The sequence below is a fragment of the Aotus nancymaae genome, unplaced genomic scaffold (genome assembly GCF_030222135.1).
Source record: "Aotus nancymaae isolate 86718 unplaced genomic scaffold, 86718_ANA_hifiasm-v0.15.2.pri h1tg000040l, whole genome shotgun sequence".
In the NCBI taxonomy this organism is placed as follows: domain Eukaryota; kingdom Metazoa; phylum Chordata; class Mammalia; order Primates; family Aotidae; genus Aotus; species Aotus nancymaae.
In genome coordinates this window covers 34,366,076-34,382,909 of record NW_026988454.1, presented here as the reverse complement: position 1 = coordinate 34,382,909, position 16,834 = coordinate 34,366,076, and the positions used below count along the sequence as shown (strand labels likewise).

The window sequence follows — 16,834 nt, the reverse complement described above, 5'->3', positions numbered from 1 at the left end:
CACCCCCAGAGTCACTTTGCTCTTTATGTATACCAGTAATACAACAACAACAAAAAGTTTGGAACGAAAGTTTCTCCATGATCTACACGGAGAATGGAAGAAGCTGTCTAATGGCATTATAGAGAATGCCAAGAGTGAGAAAACTGAGGGAATAAAACATAAAGTGATTTATCTGGTGTTAACACAAGGTTATTTATACTAAAGTAGTAGTTAAACAAGAACTGGAAAGCTTGGGAATGTGATGGAACTAACTTTGTATGAAACATTGAAGTCAACCAATTTACATATTATTTCTTCTTTCATGTTCTTTATTTTGCTTTTTTGTGAAGCAGCAATTCATTGCCTGATACCAGCATATTGCACTTAGTTTAGCACTGTTACCTGCATTAAACTTAGTTTAGATCTTAGTTTAGCACTTAGATCTGCTCACTGATTTAGAATCCATGGACTTTGATATAACATTACTTTCCATTTGATTCAAAGATGCTAAAATTCTGCTATAAATCACTAAAATTCAATTAAAAACTGATGTACGTAAGCCTACTAGTAGGAAACAAAATGGAAGTATTAGAATCACAGAGAGAAAATAGCCCAGTTTTCCTCTTGCACCCTTTAGAGAATAAGTGAATCACTCCTAACCCACTCTCTTATAAATCAGACAACTCAGAGGACCAAGAGGCATTAGTCTTGCCCCTTCTGGGAAGGTTCATATTTTCCAGTGAACACATGAGTGATCAGCCACAATCAGGCACAAATGGAATTCCCAAGGCGTATGGTCCCTGATGTACCTAACCAGCACATCTTTTGCCCTTGTCCCCGGTATGCTACCATTCAATATGACTATCAAAACTGAAGATGGTTAGAAATGAAATGGAGAAAGCCAAAACAGGCTGCTTCCAAATGAGAGTGACCCAAAGCATGGAAATTATGGGTATGGGAAAAATGTTTTCTTGGTTTATTTGATTAACACTTCACCACTGAAAAGAATTTTCCTTTGAGGTTTTTTTATTCTGGGTAGTTTTTAATGTAATTGGTTTAAGTGATACTTTAATATATCTTAAACCTGCCACTAACTATAAAATTTTCATGTTCAGTCCAATTGACTTCAAAGTTATCCAAAATGCTTATTCCCAAGTGACACCTATCAGTATCCAGCTGTGTTCCTGATGGAGACTGACATCTGAAACCAACAATTAAAGTTACCCAATGCCAGGACTCTTTAAAGACTAAAGGGCTTTACAGTACATATCAAAGCAGGTCATAACCAACTTGTACCATTATTGCTTCTATAAGTGTGCTGGGAGAATTAATTTCTTGACACTCACTTAGTGTTACAGAAATAATAAATTGCAGAGCCAAAAGGTCATTCTTTGCCAAATCAGTACATTTAAAGTAGTAAATTTCAATGAAAAACTAAAAGCATCATTAAATGTTTGAATATTTTGTATGTATTCTGTAATCATCCTAGCCTCTTCTCTCATCTATGTGACATGAATTAGGGGTTATTTAAAACTTGAGTGGCAGTAGCATAAAAGCCAATAATTTTATGAAAGCTGAGCCCTTAATAACTTTCACTTTGTACACATACACATACGCGCACGCGCGCGCGCACACACACACACACACAGAGAGAGAGAGAGAGAGAGAGAGAGAGAGAGAGAGACAGAGACAGAAAGAACCACCCACTGCCTACTTCAAGAAACACTGCCATTCAGATTAAAGCATACCAGAGCAATTCTGTGGTTCCATGATCTAGAACTCTCAAAAGCTATACAATCATGACTGCCCCAAAACACAGGAGAGGTGGCTTTTGGGAAACATAAAAAAGTATGAATAGGATCAAGTTCTAAATCTGAGATCGAATTAATTTATTTATGTTACATTTACTTGTTTTTTACAAATATATATATTTTGGTACCTACTATGTACCAGGTCCTGAACTACTGCTAAATGACTATGGGTTATGGATTCTGTCAAAAGAATTATTGTTAAAAGTGGGAAGTGGATATTCTTAGCTATGACTACAACTGGAATCAGCATCTAACTACTTTATCTAACCCTACCTCCAGCTCCTTCTACCTCCTTCTAATTGGGCAGCCCCCTTTCTAACTCCTCTTTCCCTTGGTATGAAACCATAAAGATAAATTACTAGGACCACGCAGAATGGATTAGCGAGATTTGAAGACACTTAATAATGAAACTGGGCAAGGCAATTGTTGGACATATATATTATCTATCATTACAAATAGTTAAGGTGTTGACTATCTGGCAGATGTTCAACGTGATTCCCAATTACTCAAAAGTGTTTTGAGGGGACCCTCAAAAGTGTAATATGCTTATGAACCTCACTTCCAAATTATAAAAACAAAAATGACAGAAGTAGCATATAAAATCGCTGGCAAATTAATAAATGTTGAAATACAAATTAATTTGGAGAAAGAAACATCCACTTTTTGCTATTGCTTTTGCTTTTTATTTGTTTTGGGAGCTAAATTCTTTCTGTATCAAAGATTATATTTTAGATAATAGAAGGGAAGATTTTCTTTTGACATAGATACTAACTGAATCTAGCTGGAAAACAGAATAGGATAAATGGCACATTTAAGGTTTAGTATCAAACAGGGTACTGGAATAAAGAATGGACATATAATATTTTTGAAGAGCTATAAGGAGAAATGTTTGATTAAGTATTTAATCTTTTAAATGATATTAAGCCATTCTACTTTGTAAAATGCCAAGTAAACATTCAGAAGAATGTTTTAAGGTCGGTTGCATGAACAGCTCTATGCAGGTGAATTTCAGGATGTAAATTGAAAGGCAGAGTCAGGGGACAGTACCACAAACAATACTTCGGGATGATGCCTTCTAAATTATTGGTTACAAGCCTGGAGAAATTACTATTGTAATTAGATGCTTTTCTGAAGACATTGGCCCAAGTGCTGGTGAAACTATCACAAAGTATTTTGCTACTTCTTGACATTGTTAAGAAACATGTTAGAAACATAAGAGAATTGGTTGCTATAGCTTTGCTCAGAATTATGGTTCACCTGCATCTAGAATGTGATAAGAGTTTTGGTGACCATATTTTATGAAAAATCTTAGGGGATTTGGGAAGATCCATATAAAAGGCAATCATCTTTAAGGAGTTTTATGTGTATTCATTTCTTTATTTAATACGACAGTTGAAGCTATTCATTTTCCCCACAAGAAAGTTCTGGAAGCCTCGTAGTAAAAGTTCATCAAGTCATAAAGTCACGAGGAAGCATTTAAGAATATTAAAATGAGGGAACAGTCTTTGCAAGAAAGGAAGATTTTTGAAAGTACAGATTAACTCATATATAAGAACGCGTTATTAATGAAAACTAGAATTTTGGGGTCAAATTAATAGGCAGAGAAAGCTGTTCTGTTTGTTAGACCCTCTCAAATCTCAGGTTATATAGTAATTTTAAAAACAAGAGGAAAGTCGTATACACTCATTTTCAAAATGGTGTGCAATTTTTGAGAATATAAAATTATCATAAGTATTAAGTTGAATGATTATGAGTTTTAACTTGAAAAATTATTTGTTACTACTACTTTAACAGATATGCTGATGCCATTGAAATAATAGATTTGATATTGAAAGATTTAAGAAATCTAAGTGAAATATGGATTGAATAAATAAAGACATAAAATATTATTTTTTATGTTTGATCAAGAAAGGCACCAAGGTACAATCTGTAGAATTCATAACAAGTAGTACAGTTAAACTAGGAGTTAATCTAACTAGTTACTCATGGTATACAGACTGGTGATAGCTATGAAAAGCTAACTCTTTCATATAAGCATATGCTTCAAAGTTACAATGAAATGAAAAAGAAGCTACAACAGTTTTTATTTGTTTTGAAATATAACCCTCAATGAGGCATTGTTTGCACATTGAACTAAATGTATAAACAGTGCTGTTGTGGGTTTAATTTGTGAAATGTGTGTGAGCCTTGAGCTGTGATGTTTGCTATTTGGAAATAGAAAACTACTTTTAATTTTACATACTCATCTGAGGATTGACCCAAACATATAGCTTGTGTAAGAGTAAATGAGGCCCAGATTAAGATGGGATTAAAAAACTTATACTAAGGAGAAATAAAACAAATCTTATTGCAGAATTGGAAACTACTGGTTTTAGCAACTGACTGGATGAACAGGGTCAAGGAATCAATGCACTTATTTCTCCCTTTAATGACTGGCACCCGTTAACAGATAAAGGAACTCAAGGAGAGGAGTATCTTGACTTGGGGAGGGTGGAGAGAGCCAACCCATTTCTGGTTTTGTTATATTAAATCGTACATATTCCTAGGCATAAATACTCTTCATGATCTCAGACCAGGTCCAAATGATACCTCCTTTATTCCTTCAGCTGAAAGCAAATTCTCTCTGTTCTGAATTAAAATAGCATGTTTGTCCACGTGTCTCTTTAGGAGCTCAACATTTTCTCCCCCATGTAATGACAATTTTTAAACGTTCAGTTTTCTGCTGTTTACTAAAAATTTCTAGAAGACACAGACTATGCGTGGTTCATCTTTGTACTTCCTTATTTCAAATAAGCATGCCTGAATGAGGCAAGAGAGGATTTAAGTGAAAAGACAAAAAAGGAGTGGTCAGGAAGCTGGAGTTGACTGAGGCCAGAGCAGACCCACAGAAGCGAGAGGAGAAGAAACTTCCAACATGAGACTTGTCAGCAAAGAAATGGTCTTCAAGTAGGAGAACTGAGGATAGGATTTGCCAGGGAAAGAAGAGAGAAATTTGATATCCTGAAACCCAGGATGAAAACTAGGAAATGCAGTGCCACCAGGCCCTCGAGTTCCTCTGGACTGGTGTCCCAGGTGGCTTCCGTCCTGGCAGTTAAAAACATTTTGGCAATAGAGCCAATTTTGGGGAAAAAAATATTAGATGTTTATGGGTTTCTTTTTGACAAATTCAAAATTAAAATAGCTTCCTTGACTCTCGTGGGGATAAATAATCTATTTTTATAATTTAGACTGCCTGCTAATTTTTGTTTTGCTTTTCTTTTCCTGTCAGAGGTTTTATTCCAGGATATGTTAGTTCCAAATAGTCCAAATTCACTTGATAGCTTAGAGGAATACGATTACTTGGAGACTATAAATGTGAAAATTCCCAAGGAATGCTCCTAGTGTGGGTAGATGAAGTAGCCATAGGTGTCAGTTGCTGTTAGCCCGTTGTCTCTACCCTTGATGGTGGTGCATGGGCTCTGCAGTGCATCATGGGTTGCTGAGTGGTATGATGATCGCAGATGGTGACACTCGATGAGCAGACAGAGCATAGCAATGCAGGGACTCAAGGCAGGGAGTTTTCATATTTGGAGTACCTGGACTCAGATAGTGGGGTTGGCATTTGCCAAGGAGTTCTGCATTTTCTCTGTTCATGTGGACAGAAGGAGGAAGAGATCTGTAAGTGACATATAAACTTATTCTTAGGTGTTTGCCAACTATAGGGTATAAAATCAGAGGAAATTTTAAGCTTTAAAATTGGTGTAGAAGGTGAGGCTTTGGAAACCAGGAAACTGCTACTCCAGATGCCAGCAGGTGGAGCAGGAGCTCAGGTAGGGCAGGAGCTCAGACTGGCCAAGTGACAACACAGTTCCCCTTGGGAAGGCTGTCCCCATTCTTTCACTCTTGTATTCCTGGGTAGACCACTGCTTACATGAAGGTTAATGAGAAAGAAAAATGTTACGCTAGTGTAACCACTCAAATACTCAGATGAGGCAGAACTGAGGAGCAATAAAACAATGGCCTCCCTAAAATTTCATCTCACATGTGTACATAGCGCTTTAGAAATTAAAAAGTTTCATTTCATCTTGAAATTGCACTTTTAGGAATCATCTTCTCCTTTCAGATGGGTAACTGTGGCTCACTTTAAATCAACTTAGCAAGACACTGAAGCTGAAATGAGTTCACTTGATTCAACACAATAATAATGAGTGCTTATTATGTCCCCAGCCCTACATGAGGCACTGTAAATAGAGAGAGGAATTAAAGGCATCCAACCCTAATGTTTTTTGTCTTAGTCTCTTTTGTGCTGCTATAACAGAATAGCTGAGACTGGTTAATTTATAATGAAAGGAAATTTATTTCTTATTGTTCTGGAGGCTGGGAAGTCCAAGAGTATGGCAGCAGCATCTGGTTGGCGACTGCTGAGGGCCTTCTTGCTGTATTATAACCCTGGTGGAGGGCATCACATGACAAGAGGGCAAGAGTGTGCTTGTCAGCTCAGGTCTTTCTTTGTCTTCTTATAAAGCCACCAGCCCCATTATGGGGGCCCCACCCTTATAATCTTACCTAATCCTACTTATCTTCCAGAGAACCCTTTGGCAATCTACATAGGAATTTGGGGCTTAAATTTACAACACATGAAATTTGGGGATATGCATCAAACCATAGCATTCTGCCTCTGACCCCCAAAATTCCTGTATTTCTCACACATAAAATACATTCATTTCATCCCCGTAGACCCAGAGTCTTAATTCATCCCAGCACCAACTCAAAAGACCAAAGTCCAAAATCTCATCTGTGAGCCTGTGAAATCAAGAAAAATTTCTACTTTCAAGACAGGCATAGGGTACACATTCCTATTTGAAAAGGGAGAAATTAGCCAGAAGAAAGAAGTAACAGGCTCCAAGAAAGTCTGAAAACTAGCAGAGCAGCCATTAAATTTTTAAGCTGAAAATAATTCAGCCATAAATGAATTATTTGACCCCCTGTGCCACCTCCTGGATACACTGAGGCAGGGGGTGTGTCCTCAATGCATCAGGAAACCCCACTCCTGTGGCTTTACTGGGCTCAGCCCACAGGGCTGCTTTCACCGATTGGAGATGCACATTGATCCCTGCAGCTTTCCCAGGGAAGCATTGAATGTTGCCAGTGGCCCCACAGTTCTGGGGTCTTGAGGACAGCTCCAACTCTGACCCTACACCTCTACTCAGCATTCCCCTAGTGAGGGCTCTCAGTATGCTCTGCCCCTGTGACGAGTCTCTGCCTGGGTCACCAAGCTTTTCTATAAATCCTTTGAAATCAAGGTGGAGACTACCATGGCCCCACAGCTCTTGCATTCTGCACAACTGCAGAATTAGCACCATCTGGACACTGCCAAGGGTTACTGCTTGCACCCTCTGAAACAGTGGTATGAGTTGCATCTGGGCCAGCTTGAGCCATGGCATGGTGCTGCTAAGGTTTACAGCCTGTATTTTTCAGAGCAGCTGGTTATGTTGCACTTAAGCAAGGCAGCCCTGGGCAGTGAGCCCTTAACAGGAGTCCTGAGCTAATAATGATAAACCATTCTGCCCTTGTAGATCTCTGGGCCTCTCTGATAGGAAGGGTAGCTTTGAAGATCTCTGAAATATATTTGGGCTCTTTCTCCCATTGTTCTGATGAACAGCCTCTGGCTCCCTTCTAGCAGTCTCAATTATTTTGTTTGTTTGCTTGTTTGTTTGAGATGGAGTCTTGCTTTGTCATCCAAGTTGGAGTACTATGGTGAAATCTCAGCTCACTACAACCTCCATCTCCAAGGTTCAAGTGATTCTCCTGCCTCAGCTTCCTGAGTAGTTGGGATGACAGGTGCCCACCACCGCACCTGGCTAATTTTTGTATTTTTAGTAGAGACAGGGTTTCACCATGTTACCCAGGCTGGTCTCGAACTCCTGACCTCAAGTGATTTGCTTGTCTTGACCTTTCAAAGTGCTGTGTTTACAGGCATGAGCCACTGTGCCCAGCCCTCTCATTGTTTTTTATATTTTGAGGCTGCAAATTTTTCAAATTTGTATGTTATTCTTCACCCTTCATTATAAATTCTGTCTTTAAACCATCCATTTGCTCTGAATCTCATTGTAAGTGTCCAAAAGTAACCATGCAGCATCTTGAACATTTTGCTGCTTAGAAATTTCTTCTGCCTGAAATTCTAGTTCATTGCTTTTAAGTTCCACCTTCCATAATGCCCCAGGACATGAACACAATACAGCCAATGTCTTCACTACTTTATAGCAAGGATGACCTTTGCTTCAGTTTTCAATACTTTGTTCTTCACTTCCATCTGAGACCTTGTCAGAATGGCCTTTATTGTCCATATTTCTAGGATCATTCAGGTCATGACAACTTAAGTAATCTCTAAGAAGTTCCAGAATTTCTCCAGTCTTCTTTTATTCTGAGCCCTCACTAGAATCTCCTTTAATGCTCCATTCGCAACAATATAAGCTTTTTATAGCCTGCTCCTCCAAACTCTTTCAGCCTCTGTCCTTACCTAGTTTCAAAAACACTTTGATATTTTCATGTATTCATTATCAGCAATAGCCCCACTTCTCAGTATCAATTTTCTGCCTTACTCTGCTCTAACAGAATACCTAAGACTGGGTAACTTATTAAGAAAAAATGTTATTTGAATCACTGTTCTGGAGGCTGGGAAGTCCAAGAGCATGGCATTAGTATCCGGTTGGCTTCTGCTGAGGGCCTTCTTACTGCCTTATAATATGGTGGCGTACATCCATTGACAAAGAGGGCAAGAGTGTACTTGTCAACTCAGGTCTCTCTTTTTCTTCTTATATTGCCACTAGTACCATCATGGGAGCCCCACCCTAATAACCATATCTAATCCTATTATCTCCCAAAGATCCCACCTCCAATCAACATATGAATATGGAATTTAAGTTTCCAGTATCTGAAACTTGAGGGACACATGCAAATCATAGCACTTTCCCTTCTGCCTTTTTCTAATCCAATCATCCCTCTCTTGTGTATGTAAAGCTTTCTGTCTCAGTGGATTGTGCTCAAGCTCTCTTCTGGGTCACACACCCCAATATTCTGTTTTCTCTTTCGAACTTATACACTGCTTTTGAGATCATATTATGAAGCTGAAATTGCTCATCACAGATCTCAAATTATAGGACACAAGCAGACCACTTCATCTCTGCTAATGTGGAATAGTACAAAACAAAACATGGAATTGTAGAATACAAAAGAGAGACAAACTTAGAGGTATAGCAAATTGCCCAAAATACTACATGATTTGGCATTCTTGCAAAACAGATTATATACTGGAGAAGTTTTCTCATCACACTGGATGTTTGATGTTGTATTACAATTAGGTTATAAGCTGGAGTATTTGAACATCCTTCACTTAAGCATCTAATTTTTTTTTTAAGAAGGATCAGCAAGAAAATCCTCACCAGATGCAGCTCCTTGGTCTTGGATTTCTCAGTCTTTATAAGAAATAAATTATTTTATAAATTACCAAGTTTCAAGTATACTTTTAGAAGCAACAGAAAATGGACCAAGACAGGTGGAGAGGATGGAGAGTATGTTCAGCTTGAGATGCTACCTTGACCTGCAGGTAAAGATAACCAGGATTCTGGAAAGGACATTTATGTTCTTAAGTCACCTCTTTAGAAGTGAAAGAAGAGATGATAAATGAATCAAAGGAAAGACCATTGTGAAGAAAGGGAAGAGAACCTATGTCTAGGTCCATTTTCGAGTGTCATTAAGAAAAAAACAGGTGTGAAGCACTGGCTTATGGCTGTAATCCCAGCACTTTGGGAGGCCAAGATAGGAGGATTGCTTGAAAGCAGCAGTTTGAGACCAGCCTGGGCAACATAGTGGAACCTGTCTCTGCAAAAAATAATTTAAAAAAGTAGCCAGGCATGGTGGCATGTGCCTGTAGTCCCAGCTATTCAGGAGGTTGAGTCCAGGAGGTTGAGGCTGCAGTGAGTTGTGATTCTGCCACTGCATTCCAGCCTGCATGACAGAGTGAGACTCTGAAGGAAAAAAAAAAAAAAAAGAGAAAGAAAGAAGAGAAAAAGAAGAAAAAAGAAGCTCTGTAGGATCTCAAGTAACAGCAGTCACAGGGAATAGTGAAAGTTGAAAAGGAGGTTAACAGAAGTTGGCTGTCAATAATACCAGATGCTTCCTGGACATCAAAGATGTCGAAGATTCAGGAAAGACTAATAGGAGACCACTGGTGATCCCTTAAAGAGAGCAGTCTCAGTAAAGGAACAGGAACAAAAGTAAAATTTTGAGGATTAGGAAGAGTCACAAAGTAGATGCACTGAGGGCTGATACCTTTTTTTTTGAGAAAGTTGGTGGTAGAATAAAGGAATCAGGTGAACAGGAAAAGTCAATTTAAGGTGTGTTGGGGGTGCTGAGAATATATGCTCAAAATAGAAAAACATTGAAGAAATTGTTTCCAAGTGTACTATTAAATATGGTGGAAAGAAGACACATTGAAAAGCTTTAATTACACTTTTCATTGATACTATAATATTCTTATTCAGAAGTATTCAGTGCAAGTAGATTATTGCAATTTATCAGTGTTCCTAACTTTAAGATTTCATACAATTGGTCCTAGAGTTAACCATGCCAAATGCATTGCATTAGAAGCATCAAATCAATTTATTTGTCTGCTATAAAGTCAAATTCCTCCTTCCACCAGTCATTGAATTTTATATGTAGAGACTTTCCAATCACAACTAGTGGACATTTTATAAGGATATTATGATAAACATGATAAATATATTATGAAAGGAGGTTAATTAGAGCTTTCCTATTTTGAAATGTGGGTGACTATGAGCCAATGATTTCAAAGGGACAAGAAAGTGATATTGTTCATGTTTTGACTGTTATTAATATTTTAAAATGTACATTCAAAGTACTTGGGAAATCTGGATTGATTAGTAGGCCAAGAAAAATATTGTGTGAAGTGGAAATAGAAAAAGAAATTACACATAAGTTGTTAGAATATGAAAGTAGCATACATTGGTAGGAATTCAAAGTGAGGCAAAATATAATGTAACCAAAGGGAAAAAAAATTGGACTCATTCTTATATGTTAATGAGACCACACCTGGAACAATGCATTTAATGTGGGATACCTCTAACAAAAATGAACATCTAGGAAATTGGAAATAGTTCAGAGACAAGCAATAAGAATGATTACCGGTTTGCAAAGACTGAACTGCCACAAGATTAAAAGGCCTTATATTTGTTTAACGTGGCTAACATGACTTAAAAGTGAGCATGATATCTGTTTATAAACATCTGAAGGCTGAGTGTAAGCATGGAAGAAGGAGTCGATTTGCCTAATATGCTACTAAAATGATTCAACTGGAGAGAATTTTCAAAAGAAAAATCTAAAAGTAAATATAATGAAGCCGTCTCCCAGAAAATGTGCATTTCCTTTCTTTTAGAGGCCCTGCCAAGAATGAGGAAATTTAGCAGGTCCCCTGAAGATTTGATTTCTTCACTTTCACAATCTAGTAGAAACCTTTTTAAGCTTGATCTGTCTGCACAAAATTACTCAGAAAGTGTGTTTATTTATAGATTTTAGAAAACTGGCAGCACAGGGCTCTAGATTCTTGGGCAATCATGTTTTATCTTCATTTGTTCTTGTAGTCTGTCATCAGTAGAGAGGTAGATTAAAAGACTGTTCAACCTTGTTCATATTAAGGTTGGTCTTTAAAACTCCATACATCCAAAGCTCAAATGATTTGGCTTAGATTTACTAAGAAACAACTGAATTATTGTATTTTTGAAAAATTGTGTATACTTCCAGCTGGAGTTCATAGATACACCAAAAGGTGCTCAAGAGATTTATTTTGGGATTATTTCTACAAGCATCCAGTCCTCTGCATTCTTTTTCTGTAAATGTAGTGTCTTATTCCAAATTTTAGCCTAAAATCTGTTCTTACTAAAGTGATGACCTGGTTTTTCCCTTAAGGTTGCTTTTAAATGAAATTAAAACAAAAATTATGTTTTGGATTATGAGCTCCTAGAGCACTTTTGTTTGTTTGATTTGACTTATACAAAATCTAATGCCAAAACAGAGCCATGCACATATGAAAAATAAACAAATGGTAAATGGTAACTGCAGAGGCATCCCACCCCAGAGAAGTTGGTTGAGGGAATTGCTAATAAGTGAATCTTGTATTTCCACTGATTTTCACTATAAAGTCATATATTTTTTTCCTCCCCACTCCTCCCTTTTCAGATTGAGTTTAACATGTACAAATATTCTGAGAGCCTGATTCATGTCATGCAGGATCCACTGGTGTTTTTGAATCACTTCTAGAATCTGGCAGCAGGTCTCTGACTTCAGTTTCTCCCACGTAACCTTTTAGGCCCTTTGAGTTTCTCCCATTGTTCTACTTTCCCTCTCTTCTTCCTTGTCTATAGAACTTTGTTGCAGTACTGGGCTAATAGATGCTGGGGAAGGGTGATGAGTAACTGATACAATATTTAAGGAAAGTAATTTGCTTTTTAATTGTGCACTCATGAATTGTCTGCATTTTGCCATAAGTAAGATAGTAAGCAAAACAATAAATAATACATGAAGTTTAAAAAGATGCCTCAACTTCAGAGACTTCAAGTATATTTTAGACAAGAGCAATCATTAACTAAGCACAGAATTTAAAAAGTAATACCTCAAAGTAACTTGGATTCAACATTTTGTTCTGGTAATGAAAAGAGGAGGCTTGAAAATATATCTTGAAGAACCTGAATAACATATGGAACGTAATTCTTTAAACTAATGTTTCTGAAACTGTGTGTGAGATAATTTTAGGTGGTACATGAGAAATAACTTTTATTTCTACAATATAGTTTCCTTTGCAAGATTGTCTTCTATTCATGGCAGGTTTTATTAGTTTTCCATTTATAGTGACTATAAAAATGCCCTTTATCAGATAAATTTATTTAATAAAAATAGATTATTTAAAGATATATATTAAGTCAATAATATTATAGGTGATATGGCTATAATTATAAAAGTGGTACTCAATGTAAATGCTGGAAATAATGCCTCATTTAAGAAAATAATACATTTTTGCCTTTATAACCCTAAAATTCTGTTTCCTATGTTAAACTTATTTCAAATGTGGACTGAAAATATGACCTTTTATCTCACTCCTAGTGGTATCCATGTTAATGTGTATATTTAATACAACTATTAGAAGGTAGTAATATGAAGCCAAATAACTAACATATTATTCTGGGTTTAAAAAATAATTTCTGTTCATGTATTCTTATCTAGATGTATAAAAAACTGTGCAGGAGCAAAATGACCTTGATAGCAAGGTCAGTGTAACTGAAAAATCTGACTTTAGAAGGGTACAAAGAAACATGCTAAAAAAAGTCAACCTACATTTATGTTAACATGCCATACTAAAGTATGAATTTTTATTTATTCAAATTATGCATCTCCCACCTTTATTTATAGGTGAAACTAGCACATAATATTTTATGCCAAAATGAAATTCAAAATGTTGTTGCCTTTTGAGGACAGTATTAAATTCATCATTGTACCTAATTCTTACATGATACTTGCTATAGCCATAGAGTATTCTTAGACACTATGATTCACAAAACATTTAAATTGCGTATTTGGCTTGTAACATATTACATATTAAAACAATTACTGTTTTTCTGAATACCCTTAATATTAATAATAGCATCGTGATGACTAAGAGTGGACTTAAATAAAGGCTGGCTTGAAACTCAGTTCCGCCATTTATTAGCAAGCTTCTATAAATTCTGAGCCCTTAGTTTTCTCACAAGTGAAACGGAGAAAATAAATCTGCAAAATTAATTAAGTCTGCCCATTGATATTTTTCTCTCCAGTGTATGTTAACTGGCATTCCTCCTTAGGCCAGAATGTGCTCTCAACCATGCTCCAATTCCCCTTTGTGCCAAACCCACTGCCAGAACCCTTTCTACCTTGAGAACCAGAAAAGGAAACATTATGCCTGGCAATGCCTACAGCTTCCAAAATAAATCTTCAGGGAAGAACACCCATTAAGTGATGAGAGCAGCAACGACGGCCTTTATCATTTTAAATTTACAACTCCACCTTTTCTAGAGCCTCTTAAGCATTGTAGATAATACCCCACTCATTAAAAAATAAATTGTAACCATAAGTATTCAGTGTTGATAACTGCTTTTGAATTGGACAGTGTTCATATCAGTTGCATAAGACCAACCTGAAATTGAGGATGAAATCTTTTTTCCAAATCTTTTTATAACATAACTTAGTGAATAATATATTAACACTAAACTTTCTTTGAATGGGAGTAATTTCAACGGGTTAATCTGTAATCTCACTCTTAGACCAAAGATAATGTAGACGTTGCTTGTTGTATCATAGGCTTCGTGATTAGAAACCACTGGATTTGTTTTTGGAAAAGTTACTCGTGACTCTTAGGGCTTTGGTTTCCTCATCTTTTATACTGGCTTAATAATGACCACAGTAGAGTTGTCATGAAAATCAAATGAACTCATGTACCACAAGTGACCAATACAATGACTGACACTCAGCGATTTATCAATAAAGTAAAACATTTATTATCAATATGACAAAGAAGAGGCCGCTAAAATAGACAATAGGTATTTGGAAGAGGTGATCATATGGACGCGAAATTTATGGATTATTTATCCCTTTGCTGTGTCCCCTGGTTGTAGTATACACACATATGCGTATAGAATCGTAAATCCTATGTTGGAGCGTAATGCATGCGCAGGAGGCTTAGGCACGAAATGTCATTTCAGCAATGTGCCTAGGGAAGCTCTGACGCTGCCTTGGAATAAGTCGTTTCTGCTTGACCTTTGGGCGTCTGGGAGGGATGCCTATACCTGCACCCAGCACTGGAAGGGGCCCAGGCCCTTCCCAGCACAGCCTATCCCCAGACTGCTTAGTCCTTCATAACATACATCTCCACGGAAAAGGGTATTTCCTCCCGTCAGAAAAAGCGCCCCAGTCTGGTCTGGGTTAGTTTTTATTTCACGTTGTTGCAAGTAGGCGAAGTCCCTTCAGTCTCCTCCCTTGGGGTAAGTGGAAAGGAGTCCGGCAGGGGGCTCGCAGTGGCCTGCACAGGGGAACTGGGTAGCGAGAGAGTTCCAGGCAATTCCGGGGGCTGCCCCACAGAAGCAGGTGGGGATCCACAGTGGTTCTCTCGCCCAGGGAGATGAGCGCGGCCGCGGGTCCCTCCCCTCAGCCTGGGGGCTGCAGCCGCTCGAGCCGGCCAGGGTAGGGGCGGGGTGGGGGTGGCGCGGAGGGCGCGGAGATTACGGCGGCGCCACCCGGGACATCCAGGCCCCAGAGGCCCAGGGCGGTCGCCACGCGAGATCGCAAACTATGACAACAGGCAGTCACCCGAGGTCGAATAAAAACGGAGTGGGTCCCCCGCGCGCCGCCGCCCCCTGCGTCCCTGGCGGCCTGCCCCGAGGCCCCCGGCGGCCTCCCGAGCCCGCAGTAGCCGGCGGCGACGTCGCCCCCGCCCCACCTCCGCGCGCAAGTGCGAGGCTGCCCGCAGCGCGGCGCACGCTCCGGCCGTTCCCCGCTTCCGCGCAAAACTTCCATTCCGTCTGCGTGAAGTTGTCGCTGCCTTAGAGAGGGGAGCTGAGGGAAAAGCTGGGGAGTGACGACTGCGGAGGCTGGGCGCGCGCTCTCTTACTTTTCTTCTCTTTTACCCTCGGTCGCAGTCGGAGTTTTGGCTCTTCTCCTTTCCTCCTCCCCCCACCCCCCCCGGAGCCGGCTTCTCCCCCCGCCCCGCTTCTCCTCCGCTTGTGTACGCTATTTGTTGTGGGGTGGCCGAAGGGGATGTCCTGTTTTCACCAGAGGCACAGCGCGAAGGGGAAACTTCGACACTGGAAGGAAGGAGAATAAATACTTAATTACGGACGCACGGAACCGCGGCTGGGACAGACACTTCGGGAACCCGAGGCGGCCCGGGCTACGAGGTGAGTGTCCCGTTGTGGGGCTCCAGGGTGAGCCTGAGTTTGGAGAGCCCCCAAACTCTCCGGGAAAGTGCTCGAGGCTCTGCCGGGAACGCCGAGCCGTGGGGACGGAAGACGCGCAGCTGGACGGTGCGTGGGCTCCGGCGTCCCCGGGGGCGCTTGGCGGCCGGGTGCCCCACGCCTCAGGGCCCGGGCCGCTCGGATTGCAGCAGTGCTCTCTGCCCTGGAGGACGTCCCCACGCCCCAAGGGTCCCCTCGGAGCCGGCCTGTCCCTTCCTGAGTCGGCGCGGAGCCTGAGCGTAACAGAGTTCGTCGCCCCTCGCAGTCCAGCGCGCGGCTTCTACCTGCACCCGCCTCCACCTGGCAGAGGCGCGCGCATCGGGGTCTCCCCTACATCTTCCCTATGATATGTATTATTTTCTGATGACCCCTAGATGGCCAAGGCTCGAGGATGCTGACCCAGCGTCCCTTGGAGGGTCCCGGGAGCCTGGGCTTTCCCGTTGCCGGGTGCGTGTGTACTTTACAGGCTCGCGCTCTAATCTCCAGGCACTGATCGGACTTTTCAACAGCTGCGATCCCACTTTAATAGTTTTTATGTGGCGTGGACTGAATGTCTCCTGCAGTTTGCCAGGGTCCGTGAAAATTAGAGGCGCGTTGTCAGAGCAGTCGCGTTCTTTGGCTCGAGTAGCGGGTGCCCCATGGAAGGCTTACAACTTCTCCAAAGGAAGGATTCTGGGTGGGGAGAGCAGGTTTTTCCCTCCTTCCAAGCCTGCTGGGTCTGGGGAGGCTGTGGGACTTGAAATGGTTTGTATTTTTAGCGTGGTTAAGCGGGGTTTGGAAGTAGACGTTTGTGTGCTCATTTTATTCTGCGCCGCACAGCAACCCGAACTTTCGATTGGTAGCACTTGAAAGAGTTTTCTCTCTTTGTCTGCGAGATTCAGAACAGCTCGGACCGATTAGGGAATTTGCGGACCGAGTCTGGTGGCAGAGCTGTGGCAAAGGCGGAAAGCGCAATTTAATTTTTCCCATATCTTCCTTGCTTGGGGGACAGTGTCTCCCTTCACCACCACC

The 16,834-nt window shown here is 40.2% G+C and overlaps 1 protein-coding gene across 12 annotated transcripts in view; it reads left to right on the top strand.

The window, feature by feature from the left end:
• Positions 1–16,834, top strand: part of EYA4 (EYA transcriptional coactivator and phosphatase 4) — a 318,581-nt gene that overhangs the window by 19,370 nt on the left and 282,377 nt on the right. For 2 of the 12 annotated variants that reach the window (XM_064360668.1, XM_064360665.1), the window contains exon 1: positions 15,475–15,766. The exons of 1 other annotated variant lie outside the window; for it this stretch is intronic. The gene's annotated coding sequence lies outside the window, so the exon portion shown is untranslated. Of the gene's footprint in view, positions 1–15,473; positions 15,767–16,834 lie in introns of those variants that run through there. 9 more of the 12 variants (XM_012474490.3, XM_012474484.3, XM_064360667.1 and 6 more) reach the window with 6 other exon arrangements.